This window comes from Mycteria americana, chromosome 5 (genome assembly GCF_035582795.1).
Source record: "Mycteria americana isolate JAX WOST 10 ecotype Jacksonville Zoo and Gardens chromosome 5, USCA_MyAme_1.0, whole genome shotgun sequence".
In the NCBI taxonomy this organism is placed as follows: Eukaryota; Metazoa; Chordata; class Aves; order Ciconiiformes; family Ciconiidae; genus Mycteria; species Mycteria americana.
The window spans coordinates 42,374,468-42,398,570 of record NC_134369.1 but is presented as its reverse complement, the minus strand read 5'-3'; positions in this window follow the sequence as shown (position 1 = coordinate 42,398,570).

Below are 24,103 nucleotides of genomic sequence, written 5' to 3'. Positions count from 1 at the left end.
GGGCAATCCGTGGTGTCAATACAGGCTGGGGGATGAAGGGATTGAGAGCAGCCCTGCGGAGAAGGACTTGGGGGTACTGATGGATGAAAAGCTGGACATGAGCTGGCAATGTGCACTCGCAGTCCAGAAGGCCAACCATATCCTAGGCTGCATCAAAAGAAGCGTGGCCAGCAGGTCAAGGGAGGTGATTCTGCCCCCCTATCCTCTACTCCACTCTGGTGAGACCCCACCTGGAGTACTGCCTCCAGCTCTGGAGCCCCCAGCACAGGAAAGACATGGAGCTGTTGGAGGGGGTCCAGAGGAAGGCCACAAAAATGATCAGAGGGCTGGAGCATCCATCCTATGAGGAAAGGCTGAGAGAGTTGGGGTTGTTTAGCCTGGAGAAGAAAAGGTTCCAGGGAGACCTTAATGTGGCCTTTCAGTACTTAAAGGGGCCTTATAAGAAAGATGAGCACAAACTTTTTTAGCAGGGCCTGTTGTGATAGGAGAAGGGGTAATGGTTTTAAACTAAAAGAGGGTAGATTTAGACTAGATATAAGGAAGAAATTTTTTACAATGAGGGTGGTGAAACACTGGAACAGGTTGCCCAGAGAGGTGGTAGATGCCCCATCCTTGGAAACATTCCAGGTCTGGTTGGATGGGGCTCTGAGCAACCTGATCTAGTTGAAAATGTCCCTGCTCATTGCAGGGGGGTTGGACTAGATGACCTTTAAAGGTCCCTTCCAACTCAAACTATTCTATGATTCTGTGGTTCTATGATAATCCATAAGAGTTATAGCTTCTAAAGCTGATAATAGCTACTGTCCCCACGCAGTCTTTGCGTAACCCATCTTTCATTGTGTCAAACCTTAGAGAAATTTGCTGGTAGCAAAGCTGAAACAGATTTACTTGTATGAAAGTGATGAGGGTTTGGGACATGATAATAAATTCACCTTTTCATTTTTAAGTGGTCTTTAAAGCCTACATTTACAACATTTTCCCCTCTTCCATACTGATTAAGTTCAGTTCTTAGATCTTGCCCGGATATGATCTGACAGAAACCTGTCTGTGGTGAAACCCCTCTATGCAGCCTAAAAACCCAATCTATGCAGCACAAAAATAGAAAATGTCTTTATCTGCTGCATCCTATTTCTTGATGTTTCTGGGCCTTTCCAGAATTGTTAGACTTTTACTCTGTGTAGAAACAGATGCATAGCTAATTTCAACTAAAATCCATGTCTTCTCTTTATTATTTCTTCCCATTTTGGGGCTGAGGACATAAAGAAGTCAAATGCTTGCCCACATATGAATGAGTTATGAAGTTCTAGACATAGTTACTTGTTCCAGATCCATTTCTGTGCATGTATTATCCCCCCACCAAGGTGTTATTTTCCTTGTTTGCTTGTGCTGGATTGTCTTTTTGTTTTCCAGTCAAATGCTCTTAGAATAGACATTTTAGTTCCTTATTTTAGGGGGTTACAGTATGCAAAGTTTTCTTATAGATACTAATGATTTACATTGCAGTTGTTGAAACCATGGGGATCCAAACTATGATTTTTGTTGTAAAAAATAACCCATGCCCTGAAAAGCTTATGAACTAAATATTTGGGACATACCAAGAGTAGGATGAAGGAAACATTTTGTCAATTTTAAAGAGGAGTAAATGAAATAAGAAAAGAGGCCAGTTGTACTATGGGTCTAGCAGTGAAGAGAAAGGGCTTTTGTGTTAGTCCATTATACAGTTTTGAGATGTTCCTCTCATTTTCAGCCTGTTTTGTTAAGGGAGTAAACTAACAGGCTGTTTTTTCTCTGTAGATAGTGGGTTTCTATATGTTTTGTGAAAATAAGTGGCTAAATAGAAAAAGGTGCTTAGTAATGTCCTTGTGAGGATGTGAATACAATGGGGTAAATTAATCTGTTATCAGGTATCAAGAAATCCACACAGGAACACCACTGAGACACAAATCCTTTGGGAAAAGGGCTTCACAAAGTGCTGCTGTTCTCAGAACTGGTAGTTTAACATTTTGTGGTTATTCCTGTCTGAGATCAGGTCTGTATGCAGACTGTCAAGGTGTGAAGTCAATACATGCAAACTAAATTGCATTGAAGTCTGGAGGCACTCATGAGGAACAAGTAGCCTTACTTCAAAGCAGCTTAATCTTTTTGCTCTCGTATGTAGACAAGCCTTGTATCTACTCTCATTAGATAGTTGTGGAATTGTCTGTCACTGCTCTGAGTTACCATATACAAAGATATATTCGGAGAATGTGCTGAGGGATGAGAAAACTTTTAAAATAATAATGAAAGAGAAGTGATTCCTGTTTTAGAGCAATGGAGGCAAGAGCTACTTGAAACAAGCATTAAGTGATACATATTTTAAAAATATCAATCCCGAGAAAAGTAAGTGAGATTGAAATTTAATAGAATAATTACTTTAAAAAGTAACAACAGGAATTATCATGCAGCTTCAGAATTCTAGAAATGTTATTAGAAAAAAGGCAAAGCCTTGAAATTGTCCTGCCAGTAGTCAGAAGACTACTACTGCCTTCCAGCTGTAGTTGCACTTAAAAAATGAAAGACTTCAATCAAGCTGTTTATTTCAGAGTGTGTTTTTCAGTGTGTTTATTTTCAGTGTGTAGCGCCAAGTACTGTAAGATTATCTTGTAGCATTCATAAACAGATGCCATTTTTATTAATGCCCTAGCTGAAGTCACAAAATCTTTCATAGAAGTAAAAATAGCTAAATTATAACTTATACTGATTGAGAAAAGATGTTGCCAGAACAATAGGTTTGTGATTAAATTTTATCACAAAAAAGAAATTTTATCAGAAATTTTCCAATTTTCTTGAAAGGTTCTGAGTTTTAGTTGGAAACTGTAAAAGGACATATTTTTGTTTTACATATAGTTTTTAATAGAAAATTTTCAAGTGTGAATTCTTTTTTCAACAAAATTTGATATTTACCCTTAGGAAAAGAAAATGGACAAAAAACCCCCAAACCAAAACCAACTCAGATTCCTTTCTAAACTGAAGTATTATTAACAGGAGTAAAATAGCTAACATGATTACTTGATAATCTTTCATGATTCTTTTTTTTTTTTTTACTTTCTGAAGATACTTTGATCTTCCATGATCAGTTTATATACTTTGGATGTCACTTACAATTTTAGACTTCTATATCGTCAGATTTTCTTGGGGAAAAACTGCAACGTGAGATGTGCACAGAGAACTAGTTTTAGCTATTAGTAGCCAAATGGAGAACATTGATTCAATGTTTAATTGATTCAATAGCAACAATTGTCTGGTCCTCCAGATACAAACATAATTAAAACACTACTTTTCAGATTCATCAGATCCATGTAAATGATTTGGCTGCTTGCCAAACAAGAACACTTGAGGAAAAAATTATGAGCTAAGAAAGTTATAAATGAAAGCTTATAGCGTAGTTTTGAAACTAAGTTGAAGTATATTTATCTGGGAAACATTGTTTCATACGTTTATTTCCTTGCTATTTATGTTTCAGATAAAGTTTCTTCTGGACTTTCCATCCCATATATAACAGCAAAGACTTAATTGCTTTAGCTCAGGCAGGAACTGGGAAAAACTGTCTTTTGTTCTTGCACCAATTGAGAAAACTTCAGCAGCGTGCAGTTTGGGAAAAGAGGCCATACACCAAACATACTGCTCCTTGTCCAACAAGGTAGATGGCAGTTCAGGTAGCTATAGCCTTTCAAGGATCTCAGAAAGAAACTTTCAGTGGTATGTTTTTATGTGAGAACTCAATAAAGGACAATTTGATATTATTGATAGTGACACTGACATTTTAGTGGGAACTCTAGGTCAAACCAAAGACTACATTCAAAATAGCAGACTGGATCTTTCTAATGTATGGCATATTTCAGATGGAGCTAAGCACTTTGCGTGCAGACTTTGCTGAACATGTCTGAACAACTAAGGAACATCAAAGCTGTTCATTTTGTAAATGCTGAAATGAAAATTTTAAATTTCAATTTTAAATACCAGTTTTTCTCTCTGAACAAAATAATTTTATATAAATTTGCATTTTTAAATCCAAATCTGTATTGTTTGGTTACTATAACTTTAAGCTCCTAAATTTTAGGCAGCTCCTGAGGTAACTATGGATTGTTTCTAGCTCTGCAGAAAGTTACTGGCTTTCTGGTTCAGTGTTTGGTTTGCAAAGAGAACGTGGCTGAAGCAATGGTGCATTTGCATTTTCCAGCAGATTCACAGGCAATATACAATGCACTTTCTGTCACAAGCAATAATTTATCACAGCTTATATGATAAATAGCTTAGAAATCAAATCAGTTATCAAGAGCTCTATGCTATCTATTTATTTCCAATCAGATAAAGAGGAATTTACTACTTCTGGGGGAAAAAAAAGGTTAATAAGCCATTTGCACAACATTTTGGATGGAATACTATTCCAGGGATGCATTATAGTCATATGATCATAGAGTGATTACAAATCCATAACAGAGTCTTTTTTGCCAGGTATACATATAAAAAGACCTCTTATCCATGTAATTTGACTTCCATCCACTTCAACAATTTTGTTCATTAGATACTGGTGTGGAAGGTAATACATCTAAAAGAATGAACCATTTTTCTGGTACAGGACAGTTCATTATCCTAAAAGCTCTTTCATTGTATCCCTTATATTATGTAGGCAAGGGACATCCTGCTTATCACTTAGCCTGAGAGCGATGTACACGGTCACAATAAATGGTGAAAATGTCTGTAGGGGTGTGTGTGTGCATGTAGTGGTACTTCTGTTTGCCTTTTTATTAAAACAGTGAAGCACAGCAAGTTGTGAGAGAACAAAATTAAAGCACAGGAAAAATGGATGAAGTTCTTTTCCTCTCCCTTGATTTTTGTATCTTTCTGTAGAAGTTCACTAATGGGTAACAGAAATTCTGGTATTCAGTTCTCACCCTGAGATGTCTGTGAAATATTGAGGACTAGTTTCTAGCCCCTGTGAGAAAGAGGTTGCTCGCTTACCCCAACAGTTAATGAGATTCTGAAGAAGTATGCTTCAGATGTGCTGTGTTTTAAGCAGACCAGAAGAAGAGCTGCCATGCTCAAAAGCTGATTTGATTTTGTTTCTCCAACTGACATAGTTAACCTAGTAGAAGAAACTTCCTCCCTCTGTAAACTTTTTCTTATTTCTATTTGTTGACCATTATCACTAAAATGATACTGCTATTAAGAGTATTAAATTATATTTCTATAGTGTGACTTGAGAATGGAAGCAAGTACCAGTAATACTCCTACACTTGGCACCAGCATAATTTTCATAATTTTTTCATGACTCTTTGTGGAAAACCTGGAATTGTATGAACTGCATGCCCTGTGTACTAATGAGGGGTGGGCGGGTGGATGAAACCTGCTCTTAACCAAATACATTGCATTATAGGGTAAACTCAAATATAATTGGAAACATACGAAAGGAAATGAAAGAAATGGGTATCTTATGGCTATAGCTTTCAGTTCTAGAGAGAAGCAGTAATATTCACAACTCGTATATTTATTGGAAACCATGCAGAAGAAAGTGTTTGGGAGGTCTCTGGTTGTTGCTACAGCAGAGTATTCCTATCTAGGGCTTTAATAATGTAAATCCTTGCATTATCACTTTTTCTTTTCTTTTGCACTCTAGTGCAAATGTAGACAAATATTCCTGTTAGCACACATTAAATTAGGCACCTGCATCCTGAGCAGAAGCTTCAAGGCTGTTGTGCATTCATTCCTTATTCTTAAGAATGTATGAATAAAACAACATTATGGACAAACAAAAGAGATGTAGATGCAAATTATTACAAGTAAAAAGTGGTAACATTAGGACAGATGTTCACTTGTATGAACTGGTGTAAGTCCATTAAAGTAAATGCATTTACCTTGATTAGCCTGTACTGATATCTGACCAAAGACTTTGACAAGCTTTCATCGTTGTAGGAGCAGTTTTCTTTCCATTACCTTTTTTGACCTCCTATTCACTTTTTACCTTGGTTTAATATGCGCAGCATGAAGTCTCTAAATTATCTAAATAGGCTTATAAGACTTTCCTAATAAACCACAAATTAGGTAATTTGTTGCTGACTCTTAATACCATTTCAGCAGAGAGGGGGTTAGTGTTCCCACTAGTTTAAGTGTTCCCAGACAAATATTTAAGACTGTATGATGTAGCATATGTGCCATGAGTGTGAAACATCCTAAACCTGTCAGACACACTTTACACCTGCATAATCTGCAGCACTGATCAGCCAGTGCATGTGTGGACATGTCTAGAACATACAGAAACCTAGAGAAATGCCTGCTGTCTTTTTTCTCCTTATATTCAATTTCTTGATGGAAATCTGCAACTATCTATGCCTGGAAATACATAATAGACTTTCTGCTGGGTAAATGTTTATAATTTTATACCATATTGCTGAACAATGCTAACAATAATAAATGTTACCATCACATGTATATTTTTATAAAATTTTGATGGAATTTACTGCTGTATTTTATATGATTTCAAGATTTCTTTGCATTTACCTGAAGACTGCAGATGATCCTAATGTCCTTTCATCAGTAAAAAAAAATTTACTGAATTGAAGATGTGTCCTTAATAAGCCTCGTGTCTCAGAGGCATATGGATTTCCAGGGGAACAGGTGAAGGGCTACTGAATCTACTAATTTAATATTCCCTTTTCAAAAGAAGTTTCTCTCTTGACCTCCTCTAAGGAATAAAGCAAGACTCCTGGGCAAGCAAAATTATAGAGTTTATCTGTAGGAAATATTAACTTTCAGTTCTTGCAATGCGTATCAAATATACTAGTAGTCTAATCCAGACCAGCATGCTATTTAGACTAGTAAGGGATAAAGACCTCTGAAGGAAGTTTCCACGAGGATTGTTCCGTTTCATTTAGTTAATACCTGGGGCAATGTGCTAGATGCAAAGGCAAAAAGCTTGCTCTTCAAATGTTATTTTATGAGCCCTAGTGATGACATCTATCTGTCTGGGGTAAATTAATATAATTTTGGGAGGTGCTAAACTTCCTCTGAAACAAGGAAGATCACTTCAAATGTCTCTTTTAATTGGTGGCAGACTTTCAACAACATGTTTCTGAGAGCTCTTTCAGGTGCAGCCCTCATGTAACAGACTGCTTCTGGTTTGTCCTCCCAGCAGAGGAGCATGCCTGGAGCACAGAAATCGGTTTACCTGAATAACTTTCTCTTTTGCATTTTGTACTTTGACATGCCTAACAGGAATCTCTTACAGGTCAGAGGGGAATGACTTCTACTGAGAAAAAAAATGAACGCTGCATAATGGACAAAGACAAGTTAATTGAGCCCATTTTCTGAGGCACTTGTCTGCCTTCAGCTTACCCCGCTTCATGACTAGGCCATGTCCCATAAATACAAAATATGCCTTGCTTAATCAGTATAAGTCAAGTCTGTAAATGTAGCTGTGAACTGCTGGTTGCTGGTGAAAAGATTGGGTGGCCAAGGTTTGGGATGTGGGATGTAAAATAGACTGCAATTAGACTAGATTAGATAGTTCAGATTTGTGCAACCCATGGCTGGGCTTAAAGCTACTTTGTCCTTATTGTCCTCTTAATTTTCTAGTACACTGCACAGATATGTTAATTTAGTACTCATGCTGAATGTAAGGTCACAGTGTCTCACTTTTGTCTGTACTTGATTGCTTATCACCTTTTCAGACTGCCATTTCTATTTGCCATGTGTATTTGATGATTGGTCCTCAGTAAGTCCCTCTGCAAGAATACTGATCATGTTTTCTTTTTTCTCTAACAGCTGCTCAGTAATTTCACATGACATAATGTAAATGTATTCATGAAGTAAAGTGAGTCCCTCTCAGCTCATGTTGATTGTGCTCGTGGAGGTGTTCGCCAGTCTGTTGAACACATTCTGCAGTTATTATCTTTTTTTTTAAACAGGCAGAATGCAAACAGAAGACCATACAAAGAAATACTTAAGCATTTTGTCTGTTTCTGAATCTCTTTCTCTCCTACACACAATACACATGTTCATTCCAATGGAAGACATGTGGCTAAATCCCCTGCACTATTTGAAAATTTCAAGAGATGATTTTGTGAAACATCCATTTATGTTCTAGCCCAGTACACTGCTCGTCTCTGGCCATTATTGTCAGTAGGCAGTCAGTGAGATAATGAAATAGAGTACAGATGCAGATCTCAGACTCAGTTAAAGAGGGTGGTTTTTTTTTTTCATAAAATATTCTGTAAAAGCCTTTGTGTTCTTATGTTCAGTTCTTATGTGAGAAAACAAAATCGATGATTTAGAATTTTAAAATATACTTTATTTTTATACCTTGTAAAATGACAAGCGAGAGAGGATGCCAGATGGACCATTTGGCTTAAAGTTCTAACAAAAATGGAAACAGAAGATGACAATAATCAGGCAAATATCATTGCATCAGTGAAAGTTCCAACAGCAGCTTGGTTTAAAAGCACCGAAATAGTTACATGGCAGGTTTGCAAGCATTCCAAATCAGCAGGAATTAACAATTTCTGCTACAAAATACACAGATTAATTCTCTAAAACTTTGTTCAATAGAGGCTATCTCTATGTGGCTCATGCTTAATTTCTTCAGTTGGCAATTTTCTGCTTTGCATGAAATAGTTACAAGATTTATTGGATGAGAGGGACAGAATATGTAATGGTTCATGACTAGCATAATAGCACAGTGATTAGGGTACTTACCTAGGAGGAAGGATGCCCCTGTTTTCATTCATTTAAATATTTCATCACTGGAGGATGTTTGAAGGTGCAACCCTGAGGATTTTATCTTGAGCCTGACATATATTAATAGCAATGTTTTAAAGAGAAATCCAAGGTATGGGCTAGCCTTCCCTCATACAATCTGTAAATGACATCATGTTGGAAAATGTTGTAAACACGTTGGAGGAAAGGTTTAAAATTAAAAAGGAAATTGATTAAATAATAAATGGTCTAGAATCAAGTAGAAGAAATTTGATTGTGACAAGTACAATCATATATTTAGGAAAGAGGAATTAAATTCACTGATACAAAATAGTAGGTAGATGGATATGTAGCTATACAGCTTGAAAGACTCTTAGACTTCAGGACACTCAAACTTGAATACAGATTGAACGTGTGATGCTCGTAAGGGAGGGGGAGTGGGAGGGGTGCAGAAGCAAGTTTCTCTTTGCTGGTATGAAAAATGTGACAATTGTAAAACAGTGGAGGTTATTATTTTTGGCACTTGTGAGGCCATTTTTGGAATAAATAATTATCAGAGGTAGTGTATGCTCATCCAAGTCTCTCCTGATGCTTAGGGTTAGACTAGATAGTCAGCTGAAATGTCTTCAGATGCTATATGCAACAGAGGAGAAATTCTTCCTTCCTCAGAGAAATTCATGGAGCTCCTTTTTCCATGTATGAAATGTTCTTATCAATAAATATTCTGCTCCAAATTTCCTTGCAAGACCAAATACACTTTTGGGAAAATACATCTCAAACTTCCAAATGCCAAAGTATGGAAGACAAATATTTAACCTAAGACTCAAATTTTGGGGAAAAAGTTGCAGAACACTTAATATTCCAGAAATTCCACCTCTAACCGCCAGTAAGACTTTGTACAGCTTCAATATAATGATTCTTCATTTTCAGTTTACATAATTGACAGCAATAAAAATGGGTTGATTTCTGTGCAATGTTGTTATTAGAACAAAATGAATGTGTCTTTTATAATAAGGACCATTTGAAAGAAATAACATTTCATGTTGCTGGGTGAAAAAGAAAGTGATATGTCTGGCTATTCTTTCTCCCTCATATATATCTTACATATTTTAAATTAAGCTAGGCAATCTATGTAGGTTCCTTTTTAGTTACTCCTATAATGTCTGTATCCTGAATTTGTCTTTCATGTTCAAATTATACATTTGCAGTGTCCATCAAATACATTCTTGACCATTTATTTACTATTTTCGTACATCACTAATCCATGGTACGCATTTGTTTGCTACAATGTAATTGTAGTATGCTCTTCTCTGCCAAGCTGCTAAAATAAATGTTTGAAAATAACTTTATGATTCATGTTGCCAAGGTTTACTTCAGAGATCATGCTAGCAGCTTCCCACAGGAAGTACACTTTTTTTTAAAAGAAAAGAATGTGTCTAAGCCACATCCAGTGAATATCACTGACATTATTTAAAATGTTATCTATTTAGTTAACAACAATAGGGAAAGAATGCAATAGGATGTTGCAAGTAGAAGATAGAGATTTATACAAATATGCCTGAAATTAGAATGAAAACATTACTGAATGATCTTCAGATGCTTAGCATTATCAAGCTGTTACGATCACATTTCCTATATATTTCTCACACGTGGAAAAAAATCTCAAATTAAATATTTTTCATATGTGATGGCTAAACTGGCTTTCAGAAAAAATATCCTGGACTAGTAGTTCTTCAGTTAATTAAAAGCATTAGAATGGATTTTACAAATTAACTTTACAAAGCTGCAAATTTCTTCCAGCCCAGAGTATTTCAGAACTTAATATTTTAAGAACAGATCTAATAGGCACTTAGATGTTAGATCCCACTAAGCTGAAATTTTCAAAATGGATTCTTCATTACAGAGTGAAGTTTCTAAGTTTTCTACAGATAGCTAAGTCCTTCAGAAAGAAATGTAATAACTGGTGATGCACTGATCAGGTAAGCAGACATTTAGTATGCACTGCCTGACTTGGATCCTCATAACCTGTTCCCAGGCCTGTTTATACATTTTACATGAAAGAGTTGATCAATAAAATATTGAAGTAACTGGAAGAAAACAGAACTCACCTCTCCCGTTTCTGTTCATCTCTATAGAACCCTTTAAACACAGAGTCACACCTGTTCTTGCTGGCTCAGGGAATCTCTGAGCTCTTCTGCAGACCAGAAAGTTTGAACAGCTTCAATAGAAAAGATAAAGACTTCTTGATTCTACCCAAACCAGGATACCATGATGGCTCTGGCATTCTTGTGGAAGATGTGGGTTTGCATGTTTCCAATAACAACATGAGAAAAGAGGGTATCTCTGTTACTGGAAGGAGTCTGGAGTGCAGTGCCCTGTATTCAGGTTAAAAATGACCATGTAAGAGAATGTAATGTATTGATCTCACCTATTGAAGACTAGCAAAATGACAATTCACTCCTTTTTCAGTAGAAAGGAGAAATCACAAATTTCCTAGTCCTATTACTGCAGAGACTCAGTGCTTCCAGAATAAGAAAAGCAATCCCCAAAGCTTTCCTTTCTTAGACCTGTTTTCTTATTCCATAGTAATTCTAGAGTCACTTCTTGCTCTCAAGTTTACACTCACTGTCCTTTAATAAGACCCTAAGGTCTCACAATTTACTTATAACATCCACCTGATGCTTATTTCTGCTAGGCCTTTCAAGTGCTTAAGTCAGAAACTGCAGTGTCTAATGAGTCTGTGAATTTGAGTTCAGCAGGGGTTTTCAGCCCTGCATCACTGGATTTAGGGCCTGGAAAACTACCTGAGCCCTTTTATCGCATCTTTTTCATATTTTGGTACTGAAAATATGTCCCTTTGACATCACATGTAAAATATAACTAGTTCTAAAGCAAATGGAACAAAAATTCCCAATTCTTACTTAATAATTGGTTAATAGTGTAGAAATTACTGATGTATGAGTGGAGGGTAGCTCTTGGACCTACTTTATGAGCAACATTCAGCCTTCTATCTGCAAGTTTCTTTTTTTTCATTATGGTTTTCAGCTCTACCAGGTAGGTAAAATTTTATATATAAAATTGGAATGAATCCATTTTAATTAATATGATAGCAAATGAAAAGATTTATTGATCCCTGCATTAAAAGAGTAGCATTAAAAGAACATGACTAAAAGTATGCTGAAATAAATTTTTAATTCATTTTAAATCCTGACATTGCTTTATTTTTTTTCTGAAATTTGAAACCATTCTTGATTAAATTGCTATCACATCCCTCTCCCTATTTTTTCTTTGTTCTTTAGATTTCTGTCTGCTGTCTTTTACCTGGCAATGTGTGTGTATGCACTCATAAGTGAGGAATAGGAGAAGAGAATTGAAAGAAGTGGATTTACAGCTGCAATCGATTAACCTGTTGCTAGGGAACCATCAGCTGCCCAATGAAAAAATAGCAATCAGCCGACTGGAGTGAGCAGGATATAAAATGGAATTACAAAACATTACATCTCCCCCCTTTTTATTAAAATTTTTAAAATTTTAATTTTATTAATGCTTTTTTATGAAGGGGGAGGGAAGGAAATTTTGATAGCAAAGGGTTGAAATGTCAAATAAGTTTCACTCTTAGTCTAGGCACTTAATTAACAGAAAGACTGGCAGCAGGAACTTGGATTTGTGTTTAGCTATCTTTATGTTGATCATTGCCAACCAAAATGAAGTATAGTGATGTGGAAGCAATATGTGGAAACATATTACAGAAGACTTCATTTGACCATACCAGGTTAGCCTAATGTGGTCTGATCTGGGAATACCTTGAAAACCCTAGGCATTTTATGGAATGCCAGTTAATTAAAGCTTAATGAACTTCAAAGAGTGAGTTGTGGTTGGCTGGGATAAGAGGAGACCCCAACTGATATATATGGAAGCAGGAGATTTCATTTCATCCACTTAGAGCTCACTCAGATATATGAGGGATTGCAGACTTGAAACAGAAATTACCATCTGAAGTTCAAATGTAATTTTGGACTCTGGCAAAGCATCTGTTACAGGTTGTTTCAGGCTTGTTTTGCTTGTTCTGGCAGGGAAGGGCCTGTTTTAAAATGGCTTTCATAGTCTGCTTTTACTTTGAAATATTTAGAGAAATGCTAGAGTAGGAGAATAGACTTTTCCTACTGATCATACTTTCCATTGTTATTCTTTAAACATACTATTTCTGTCATCTTTGGTATTCATAGTCTTCAATGTTAATGTAAAAGACTAAAGTGAAGTACCATCAAAAAATATCCACCAACTGCCTACCTTTTTTGATGGCCATCTGACACAAAATAGACCAGTCCTTCCTGAACAGTGTTCTCACATGACTTTTACTTGCAGAGGATAAAAAGCTAGGCTAAACTTTGGAACTTTCTTCTAGTCCTATTGTTTTGATTCTTGCCTCCATTTCTAGGTATGTTGATGTACCCGAGAGGCAAAAAGGAACAAGAGAGAAGATGGAGGCATGTTTTTGGTCATTCAATCATCCAACCACCTGTGCAGTCTTACATATCAGCAGTAGTATCTCTAAGAAGCCCATGTATTTAAAGCTATGTATCTGCAATGTTAATGCTTAATTCACATTTATAAATTAGAAATCATGAATTTTGTGACATCTGTTTGGCAGGAATTAACCAACTTAAGTGTGAACCACCAGCCTGAGACCAGCCTGTGTGCTCTGTGTATACCTTATACACTACATCTATATATTGTTTGCTGCAAATATATGTGACATAGAACACAAAAACTGCTTTACCAGCAGTCCTGGCTAACTGGGAGGTCCCTGCTGACTGGAGATTAGCTAATGTGACGCCCATCTTCAAGAAGGGCCGGAAGGAGGACCCGGGGAACTACAGGCCTCTCAGCCTGACCTTGGTGCCGGGGAAGCTGATGGAGCAGATCATCCTGAGTGCTATCACACGGCATGTAGAGAATAACCAAGGGATCAAGCCCAGCCAGCATGGGTTCAGGAAAGGCAGGTCCTGCTTTACCAACCTGATCTCCTTCTATGACAAGGTGACCTGCCTAGTGGATGAGGGAAAGGCTGTGGATGTTGTCTACCTAGACTTCAGTAAAGCCTTCGACATGGTTTCCCGCAGCATTCTCCTGGAGAAACTGGCTGCTCATGGCTTGGACGGGTATACTCTTCGCTGGGTAAAGAACTGGCTGGATGGCCAGGCCCAAAGAGTGCTGGTGAATGGAGTTTACTCCAGCTGGCGGCCGGTCACAAGCGGTGTTCCCCTGGGCTCTGTGTTGGGGCCAGTTCCGTTTAACATCTTTATCAATGATCTGGACGAAGGGATCGAGTGCACTCTCAGTAAGTTTGCAGATGACACCAAGTTGTGCGGGAGTGTTGATCTGCTTGAAGGTAGGAAGGCTCTGCAGAGGGACCTGGACAGGCTGGATTGATGGGCCAAGGTCAATTGTATGAGGTTTAACAAGGCCAAGTGCAAGGTCCTGCACTTGGGCCACAGCAACCCCATGCAATGCTACAGGCTTGGGGAGGAGTGGCTGGAAAGCTGCCCAGCAGAGAACGACCTGGGGGTGTTGGTTGACAAGCAGCTGAATATGAGCCAGCAGTGTGCCCAGGTGGCCAAGAAAGCCAATGGCATCCTGGCTTGTATCAAAAATAGCGTGGCCAGCAGGACTAGGGAAGTGATCGTGCCCCTGTACTCGGCACTGGTGAGGCCGCACCTCGAATACTGTGTTCAGTTTTGGGCCCCTCACTACAAGAGAGACATTGAGGTGCTGGAGCGTGTCCAGAGAAGGGCAACGAAGCTGGTGAAGGGTCTGGAGCAGAAGTCTGATGAGGAGTGGCTGAGGGAAAGGGGGTTGTTTAGCCTGGAGAACAGGAGGCTGAGGGGAGACCTTATTGCTCTCTACAACTACCTGAAAGGAGGTTGTAGAGAGGTGGGGGTCGGTCTCTTCTCCCAGGTAACAAGTGATAGGACAAGAGGAAATGGTCTCAAGTTGCGCCAGGGGAGGTTTAGACTGGATATTACGAAATTTTTCTTCACTGAAAGGGTTATCAAGCATTGGGACAGGCTGCCCAAGGAAGTGGTTGAGTAGCCATCCCTGGAGGTATTTAAAGGACGTTTGGCTGAGGTGCTTAGGGACATGGTATAGTGGTGGACTTGGCAGTGTTAGGTTTACAGTTGGACTCGATGATCTTAAAGGTCTTTTCCAACCTATACGATTCTGTGATTCTGTGAAAATCGCTATATATAATTGTTTTTCAATGTATATAGATAAGAAAGCTTTCAGAATGAAAAGTAATGTGAAAAGAAATATCTATGGGACATATCAGAACTGTCTATAATTCCTAATGTTATAAACAGAAAGAATTTTTTCTATCATACAGATGAAGACTGCAAAATTTGTTTTATTTATTTGTTCTTTGTGGTGGTAGAACTCTATGTTGTGGAAGCAGTTGAAAAATATCTTCTCTAAGTGGTTGTGGGGCTAAGACTAACATTGCAGCACCAATAACGGGTGATCCTGACCCCCCCTTAAGTGCATATCCATCTCTGTTCATATCTTATTGCACTCTTGTCAAAATTGCACTGCTGAATACAGGTTCCCAAGTGCAGCAACATAACATGGCATTGCTGTTGGCATAAAAGGAAGAAAAGGAAAGTGCACTGATTTTGGAGCCTCAGCTCTCTTCCTTTGCTGGGGTGGCCTTTTGAATGAGTCTCCTGGTTGGAGACAGGCACAAACCAGGGCAGTGAGTGCAGGAATGGTGCTGTGGCTGCTCACCCGTAGTACATCATGATGTGTAGATTCCGTGCGTTGAAGCACTGAGGGAAGAAGGGAACAAATTTGTCACTATGCCAGTGCAGGCTGGACTCCGCATTTCTAAACTGCAACTGCATTTTTGAGACACTTTATTTTACTTAAGGTTTAGAATTTTAAATATTCATCAGTTTGTGCCCTAGGCAACTGTCTATTTTGCTTCTGCCTGAAGTCACCTTGAGGTCTGGGTGTCAGCTGAGATGAAGTACAGTGATTGGGTATACCTACTATTACAGAATATAGGACAAGCAAGAATAAAGGTTTAATCAGGAAGCTAGTTTTTATACGGTTTGGGGACTTTAAACAATTTCAATATTGTAAATTTAATGTATCAGCCCATCTCTGCTGAACAGGTAAATTTTTGAAGTTTCAGGGCTGAATATTAAATGATTGTAGTAATATTCAGATTTATTAAGTCAAGAAAATGTTATTTACCTTTTAAAATTCATGTTACAATAATGGTTTCTGGAACTATTACTTCTGCATGGTTTTTTTGGGCATCTACCTGTTGTTTGTGCCTCTTGTAGACAGCCTTTCATGAAATGTCATAGGAGTATGCAAATGACTAGTGATGATACTTTATTAATTTCTAATGCTCAGGTATTTTTTTATGCCATGCTTCAACTCCATGTAATGAAAATTCATTGTAGGTGAAAAAACCTGCTTGCATATTAATTACAAGCTAATTTTAGTTTTATTTATTCTCCAATGAAGTATTTTTAAAGAGAAATTTAGATGCTGGATCCACATATTCACTGGGGTGATTGATTTGTAAGGTATGACTAAGAGGAATCCCACAAATATGCGCTATATTTATTCGTTGAGTGCACACAGTATTGGAGTCAGGCAGGAGATTATGTTATATTATAGATTGTCTCAGAATGACTGCAGTTACTAAATACCACACTGCTTGCATGTGAATCTGCCTCCTGCTGCAGACTTAACATGTTCCTTATGCTAGGTTTAGTAAAATAGACCTGAACTTGATGGGCTATTTGAACAATACTATCATTATATTGCAAAGCAGTATCAGGAAGTTTATCTTCTTGAATATGTATAAACTGAGTTTTCTCTTAACTGAAATATAATCTCAGTCAAATGTCATAGGTTAGTAAATTGAAGGGTGGTGGTGAAGTTCTTGATTAAAAGCATACATTACAAAATTAGTGACCACATCTTCTCCTGTACTTTCACTCCTGGAGGCTATGTAGTCTCAACTTAAAAATGAGATAAGGAGCCTTTATTGTCTTTCTGGTTTTGTTTCCTTAATATTATTACAGAACACACACACAAATCACTTTAGGAGCAATGCCATTTAAATGATGAGCTGGTTCTGAGATGGATAGAATAGTGGATAGAAAGTCTATTAATATTTGCTAAGTGATAGTTGAACATGGAGCTTCTGTAAGCTAAAACAAGGGGGCTGGGAAGGGGATGTGAAGTCTCAGAGCAGCCTTGGCTACAGTGACCATGAGATGGTGGATTTCAGGATCCTGAGAGAAGGGCACAAGGCAAATAGCATGATCACAACCTTGGACTTCAGGAGAACAGACTTTGGCCTGTTAAGGGACTTGTTTGGGAGCCATAAGATATGGTCCTGCAGAGAAGATGGTCCAGGAGAGCTGGTGATTTTCAAGGATTACTTTCTCTGAGCTCAAGAATAATCCTTGCCTATGTGTAGGAAGTCAAGCAAAGGTGTCAGGAAATCTCCATGATTGAGCAAGAAGCTCCTGACAACACTCAGACAAAAATGAACCGTACAGGTGGTGGAAGTAGAGTTAGGTGACTCAGGACAAATGTATGTCTGAATGTGTGGGGATGAGATTAGGAAAGCCAAAGCCCAACTGGCATTAAAACTGGGAAGAAATATGAAAGGCAGCTAGACGCTAAAAGAAGACTAGAAAAATATGAATATGCTGCCAAAGGGGGCAAGGGTTCCTGGTGACAAAAGACATGGAAAATGTCAAGGTACTTGATACCTTTTCTGGAGATAAGGGGAACTACGTGCTGGGCAACCTCACCTGGATCCCTGGGAAGGTGATGGAGCAAATAATCCTGGAAACCATTTCCAAACACAAAGGCAAGAAGGTAATTTGGAGTAGTTGGCTTAGATTTACAAAGGGGATATCAGGCTTGACCAACCTGATAGCCTCCTACAATGAGGTCACTGTCTTCGGGGAGCAGTGGATGTTGTGTGTCTTCAGCAAGGCTTTCAACACTGTCTCCCATAACACTCTCATTAACAAATTGATGAAGTATGACCTAGATAAGTGGACAATGAGGCAGACTGAAAACTGGCTGAACTGCTGGGCTCTAAGGATTGAGATCAGTGGCACAGTTTGGACTCGTGTACCCCAGGGAGGACACTCCTCCCCAAGTGGCTAATACACGAGTTGATTGTGCTGCCATTCAGAGGGACTTTGATAGGCTGGAGAAATGCGCCGACAGGAAACTCATGAAGTTCAACAAAGGGAAAGGCTCAAAGTCCTGCACCTGGGGAGGTGCACAACCCCATACAACAATACAGGGTGGTGGCCGACAGTCTGGAAAACAGCTTTGCAGAAAAGGACTTGTGTGTCTTCTTGAATGGTGAGTTGACCATGAGCCAGCAATGCACCCTTGCAACAAAGAAGATCAACAGCATCCTGGGCTGCATTAAGAAGATGGTTACCAGCAGGTCAAGGGAAATAATTCTTCCCCTCTACTCAGGATTGGTGAGATCACACAGGAAGTGCTGTGTTCAATTCCAGACTCTGCAGTACAAGAGACATGGACATCCTGAAGCAAGTTCAGTGAAGGGTCACTGAGATGATTAGGGGTTTGGAGCATCTGTGAAACAAATTGAAGCTGGGAGAGATGAGGCTATATAGCCTGGAGAAGAGAAGGGTCGAGGAGGGTCTTATCAAAGTGTATAAATACCTAATGAGAGGGAGTAAAGAAGACAGACCCAGACTCTTCACAGTCGTGCTGAGGGACAGGACAAGAAGCAATAGGCACAAATTGAAATATGGAAAATTCCATTTAAATCTTAAGAAACAACTTTTAAACTCTGAGGGTGGTCAAACACTGCAACAGGTTGATGAGAGAGTGGTGGAGTCTCCATCTCTGGAGATAGTTGAAAACTGACTGGCCATGGTCCTGAGCAGTCAGTTGTAGTTGACCCTGCTCTGAGCAAGGAAGTAAGACTAGATGATCTCCAGAGGTCCCTTCCAAACTCAGTGATTCTGTGGAAAGAATAAGACCACAATTTACTTACTGATCATAAAAAGAATCTGATGTAAAGAATATCACTCAAGTTGGCCTGTATAACTTTTTTGGTTGGATACCAAGGGAAAGTAAAAATTCACCGTATTTTCCCATCCAGTTGAACTGAATTTTCCTTGTCTCTATTAACAACGATTAATGTTGCGAGGCATTATAAAGAACTCGGGTTTTCCATCATTTTGGCTTTCTTTTCACACATTGCACAGGTTATGTCAATGTAGACTTGCTGAGAGAAAATAGAAGACAAGTACTCCCGAGGTACGAATGGCTTCAAACACCAACTTCTCTGCTATAGGAATATAACTTGTGTGGCAAAGAGGCTAATATTAATGTTGACAGACAGGTTGGTGGAATCATAATCTGCAATGATGCTTATATAGTTGTTTTCCTACTTCTGTCCTTTTTTATAAGATTATTTTATTATCATAATATGCCTAAAATCAGATCCTTCTTTGTATCTCCCTCAATGGAATCAATTGACTTTGATTACTCTCAAATAAGTGGAGAGAGTTTATCTTTGAGTGAGAATTGTAACAACCAGTGTGATGAACTGGGAAATTCAAAGGTGCTCTGGACACAGGTGTGTCCTAGTATTCGTAGAAAGGGTAGACCTTAAATATTCCCCTAGCTACTATAAAATAACTTCCAAACAAAACAAATAACAGAATTATTGAAAACCTGCGGCTCTTTGAACTTTGAGGGCTGCAGGGTTTTCATGTTACCTGAATATGAATGCTGAATCACTTATGTATCCAGCTCAAAATCACTGATACAGAAACTTACACAACATAATGGCAAGTAATTATCAACCACCTTCTGCATCCAGTATAATGTATTGCATTTATTACCTTATGACATTACAGAGTAATGACACTTTTAACTGTAACAGCAAACTCTCAGTTGGCTGCAGGATAAAAATATCAAGGTATCAGTAAATGACTTTTTATTTTTTGGTATTATATTAAATCTACAGTTCTGACAGAAGAAGTTAAATATTAGTTGTTTTTTGAAAAAGTATAGATGTAACCACTGAACAAGTTTATTCCAAGAACAGTACAACTGATGATGGCCTCTTTTTATAGATCTGAATACTTTCCATCCTCACTGCAGTAATGCTAAGATTTGTGGGCAAGAGGTAGCACATATGGTAGCTAATCTTGAGCTATGTACATGTTAAATGACTGGCAACTGGGTTCACACTATTTGGCCAGCCAGCTGATGCCAAACAGTGTATGTAATATCAAACAGTTCTGTCTGTCTTTTTCTCTCTGAAAGCATTAATTTGATCTCTTCCTTTCTATTCATAGAATTTTCATGAAAACTTGTGAGAACATAATTCTTTTTGAGAATATATTCTGCTTTTGAATTGGTGAGATGGGATGAAAAATTGAGTAGGATGAAGTTTTGAGCTGAAGATGGAAAGACAGACATTATGATCTCAAAAGACTTTCTTTTGGAAACCAGAGAAAAATAATAATTTTCTGACAGCGTGCTCATAGTTGTCTTCTGTGTAGCAAAGAACATTATGAGTCAGATGATACTGTTGTTGACATTTTTAATGGCAGTTATTTTTAGTGGTGAGGTGTGTACAGTTTTAAAACTATGAAATAGCCTTATTGGACTGAAATTCTTGAACTATACGACATTAAATCCCATTTTCTCTAAAGGATTATGGCATATTTGCCATAACTAGAAATAGCCTCAGATGCCTAAAGGAAAAAAACAAACCAAAACCAAGTGTGACTTTTTTTTTTGACCTTAGTATTTGAAAGAGGATTGAAATGATGCTTCTGAGTGAAAGGGAAGATAATTGACAATATTCTTGACTCCTTAAAATTTCATGTGAGATATAGTTACTAAAAGCTCTAGTTCTGAAAATGGGCTGCTGATAACTAAATTTGTTTGTGTATTTGGTACTTGAGTCATTTATCTGGATTGCTGTGTAAATATGTGGGTTGACTTATGAAATGGCAAAGAAAATCTCAGCACCCAAAACTTCAGAACAGTCACCTAGAAACAGTGAACAAGAAACCATCAGCTTAAACTGGAGGCGTTGTCTACTAGTACCTGTCAATTTAAGAACTAAACTATAAAAAAAAAAAGTGAGGAAAGACAAGCAAAAAAGGTAGATGCATTTTCTTTTCTCCTTTTCTCCTGTGGTGAAAATGTGTTGCTGAATTGACGTGATAATTGTAAACAATTCCAGTGTTCATTGTTACAAAAAGGCGACAAAAACTTATAACAAGGTAAGGTACATTATCTGTAACAGTGCCTCGAGGGTCTCCCAGATAATTTTTTTGGTCTTTAATGTCTGTGCAGTGTATAGTGAGGCCATGGTCCATGAAGAACCTACATAAGCATATAGGAAAGCAAAATAAACTGGGTGTTTTTGAATACAAAGCAATAAAAAAACCCCTCTGAAAAGTGTTTCTAATCCTTAAACAAACATGGAGATGAAAAACTGAGGCAGACAACTCAGCAGCGGCAGGGGTGGTGACTGACCTGGGATTTTTAATGCAGTTTGGTGCCTTACTATAATGCAATTGCTCTTCTTGAGCATGACTCAAACCATGTTTTTTCTCTGGCTTTAGTTAGTCTTTCTTCACAGTCTGAAAAAGTTTTGTTTAGAACTCACCTCCATCTTCATCTGAACTTGTTTGCTACTGTTCTCAAAAATATTCTTTAAAAAAAGATGTATTTTTAGTAGCAGCTGCCAAAATTAGTTTTAATAATATATTTGCACTAAAATACCTGCTGCTTAATAGTTCTTCAGTTGTGAATTGTATTGATTCGTCTTTGAATAAATATACTGCAGAATTTGGACTTTTCTGTAAATGTAGAAAAATAAATGAACAGTTAATCATATCTATTTTTCTTAAGGAAGAGTGACAAGTTTTAAGGGCTATTGTAGTATATTCAATAGATTAGATGAGCATTTAACAATTCTGAAATCAAGCAAAAGAAGTCAAATGGCAGATATTGCTAGTTTTTTGACATTGAAGATATCAGTGAGTAAGTTCTACTGTGAAACTACAGTAAAGAATGAGGGGGAGAATGCATGATTATCACAACTAAAAATGGGTTTAAATATAGAAAAGCAATAAAGCTTACTGAATATGTCAGAGTCATAATATTATTCCATGATACTTGGTTTTTCTCTATACAGCATGATTATACATTGAAGAAAAGAAATGTTAAAGTTGCTACCTAGTTTTTAATGAAAAATATATACTGTTGTGCATTTTCTTTCCCTTCAACATTTCCTGTGAACTGTAACAAAAATGTGAGGGAGGATATTTTAGTATAATTGCAATGTATTTGGATATTGCATCATAGTCATGTTGCCCTGGCAGTACTCAGCATTTTACTATGCTGGCCCATTTATGATTGCTGATGCATACAGCTGGTACCTTTATGAATTCGTCAGTATGAATAAATTCATCTGTGTATCCCAGGGCAAATACGCTTGTATGTTTCACGCTTGATAAGAGAAGTGTCAGATCTGACAAACTTTGCCACAGCTGATTATTATCTTGAGCTTTCAGATCATCTAGACTACTGCTTGGTATTGCCTTTGCTGCTGAGGGCACCAAACATGACCACCCCCTCCAGGATTTGATCCTCTTTCATGAAAAGACAAAGCCATAGTTTCCTATACAAAGCTGCTTATAAAGTGCATGCATGTGCTAAAGTCTTCCATTTCACTTCATCCTTGCTTCAGGGAGACTACAGCACTGCCCGTGCCTTTGAAGAAAAAGAATGACAGCTGTCAGTCTGGATTGAGATTAAAATTTACTTTTGCCAAGGAATAAAACTTTGAAAACGTTTCACATCTTTCCTAGAATCTGAATGGCTCTTTTGGGCAGTTGGAGTAGTTCAGTATTAGCAGCAGGTACTGCAATATGAATTATTCAAACTTGATGTTGGATGAATTCATCCTCAAATGCAACTTAAATAAATTTTCAGTGTTAGTAGCTGTAGTAATGATGGAATCTAGCAGTTACAGAGCTTCTACTTTGAAAATGATAGCAAAGATGCCTGTGTTTTTTTCTGAGTGTACAATCATATGTTATGTTTCTTTTAATGACAGCAGAACAGTTACCAGCATACTTTAACAAACTACAGCCCCTCTTTGGCTGATGGGCACTAACAGGCAGCAAAAAGCCTATTATATGTAATCTAGTCTGTTTTTAAAAGAAATGTTTTTCTGCGCTGGTTAGAAGAAAAGAACTTTAACCAGATTTTTTTTTAGTAGAGGATTACTTGTAAGCTCTTTGTTTATTTATGTATTTATTTAAAAATATCTGTCAAGCTGGAATTAAGTATTCTTGGTAGCGGGAACATAACCTGGCAAGGATAGCTGAATTCTAGAAACGTTGTGGACAGGTGACATGGCAACTCTTGGATGATAGTGTGTGTTTTATTAAGATTTGTCTGTGGGGGGGAATTATTATGGATGCTGTGCACAAATACACATTGGTGTGATACACTGATGCTTCTCATTTCCTGAATACAAACAGGTAAACTATGATATTTGAGCTTCATGTTTCTTAATGGGATACTGCAGGCATATTAATTTCTTGTATCTGTTGGGGCATTTTCTTGCAAATTATTACTTGAGAGTATGTTAACCCTTGTGCAGTTATAAGAATTTCTCATAATGGAGGCTGATGGCTTATTTGAAAACACTGGTCATTGATTGCCAAGGCTGCTGTTTTAGGCTTTGAACCAAAAGAGAAGAGGAGGAATAAAGGTAATTAAATCATGACTGGAGGCATTTAAGAAGTGCTGGAGAAAGACAGTCGTCTTTATAATCTGCGTGTCAAAAGTGAAGGAATGCAGTTTCCAGTCTAAAGCCTGGGGATTAAGTAATAGCAATGCAAATGACACTGAATTTTACCTTGTAGCAATCAAGATTAAAGGGTGTTTGGTACATGTGCTTGATATTTACATTTGTTTATTTTAATATTTTAAATTAAGACAACAGAAGGAAACACTGACCAGTGAAATTCACTCTTGGGATTATGGCACAGATGCATTTCCCATTATAATTTAGAAATGTTTCTGGTTCATTTAATTTATAAAGCATATTGAAAAGTGCACTACTGAGATGTTTTAATATGAAGTTTGTATGCATGCTTACAAAAAAGTATAATTAGACAATCATTAAGAAATCCATTGTAGTTAAGTTTGTGTTTATTAAACAAAAATATAATACAAACCTCCCATGTAACTTAATATACATGTGACTTGAAGCCCTGAGACAGTACAGTTCTCATAACACAAAAAT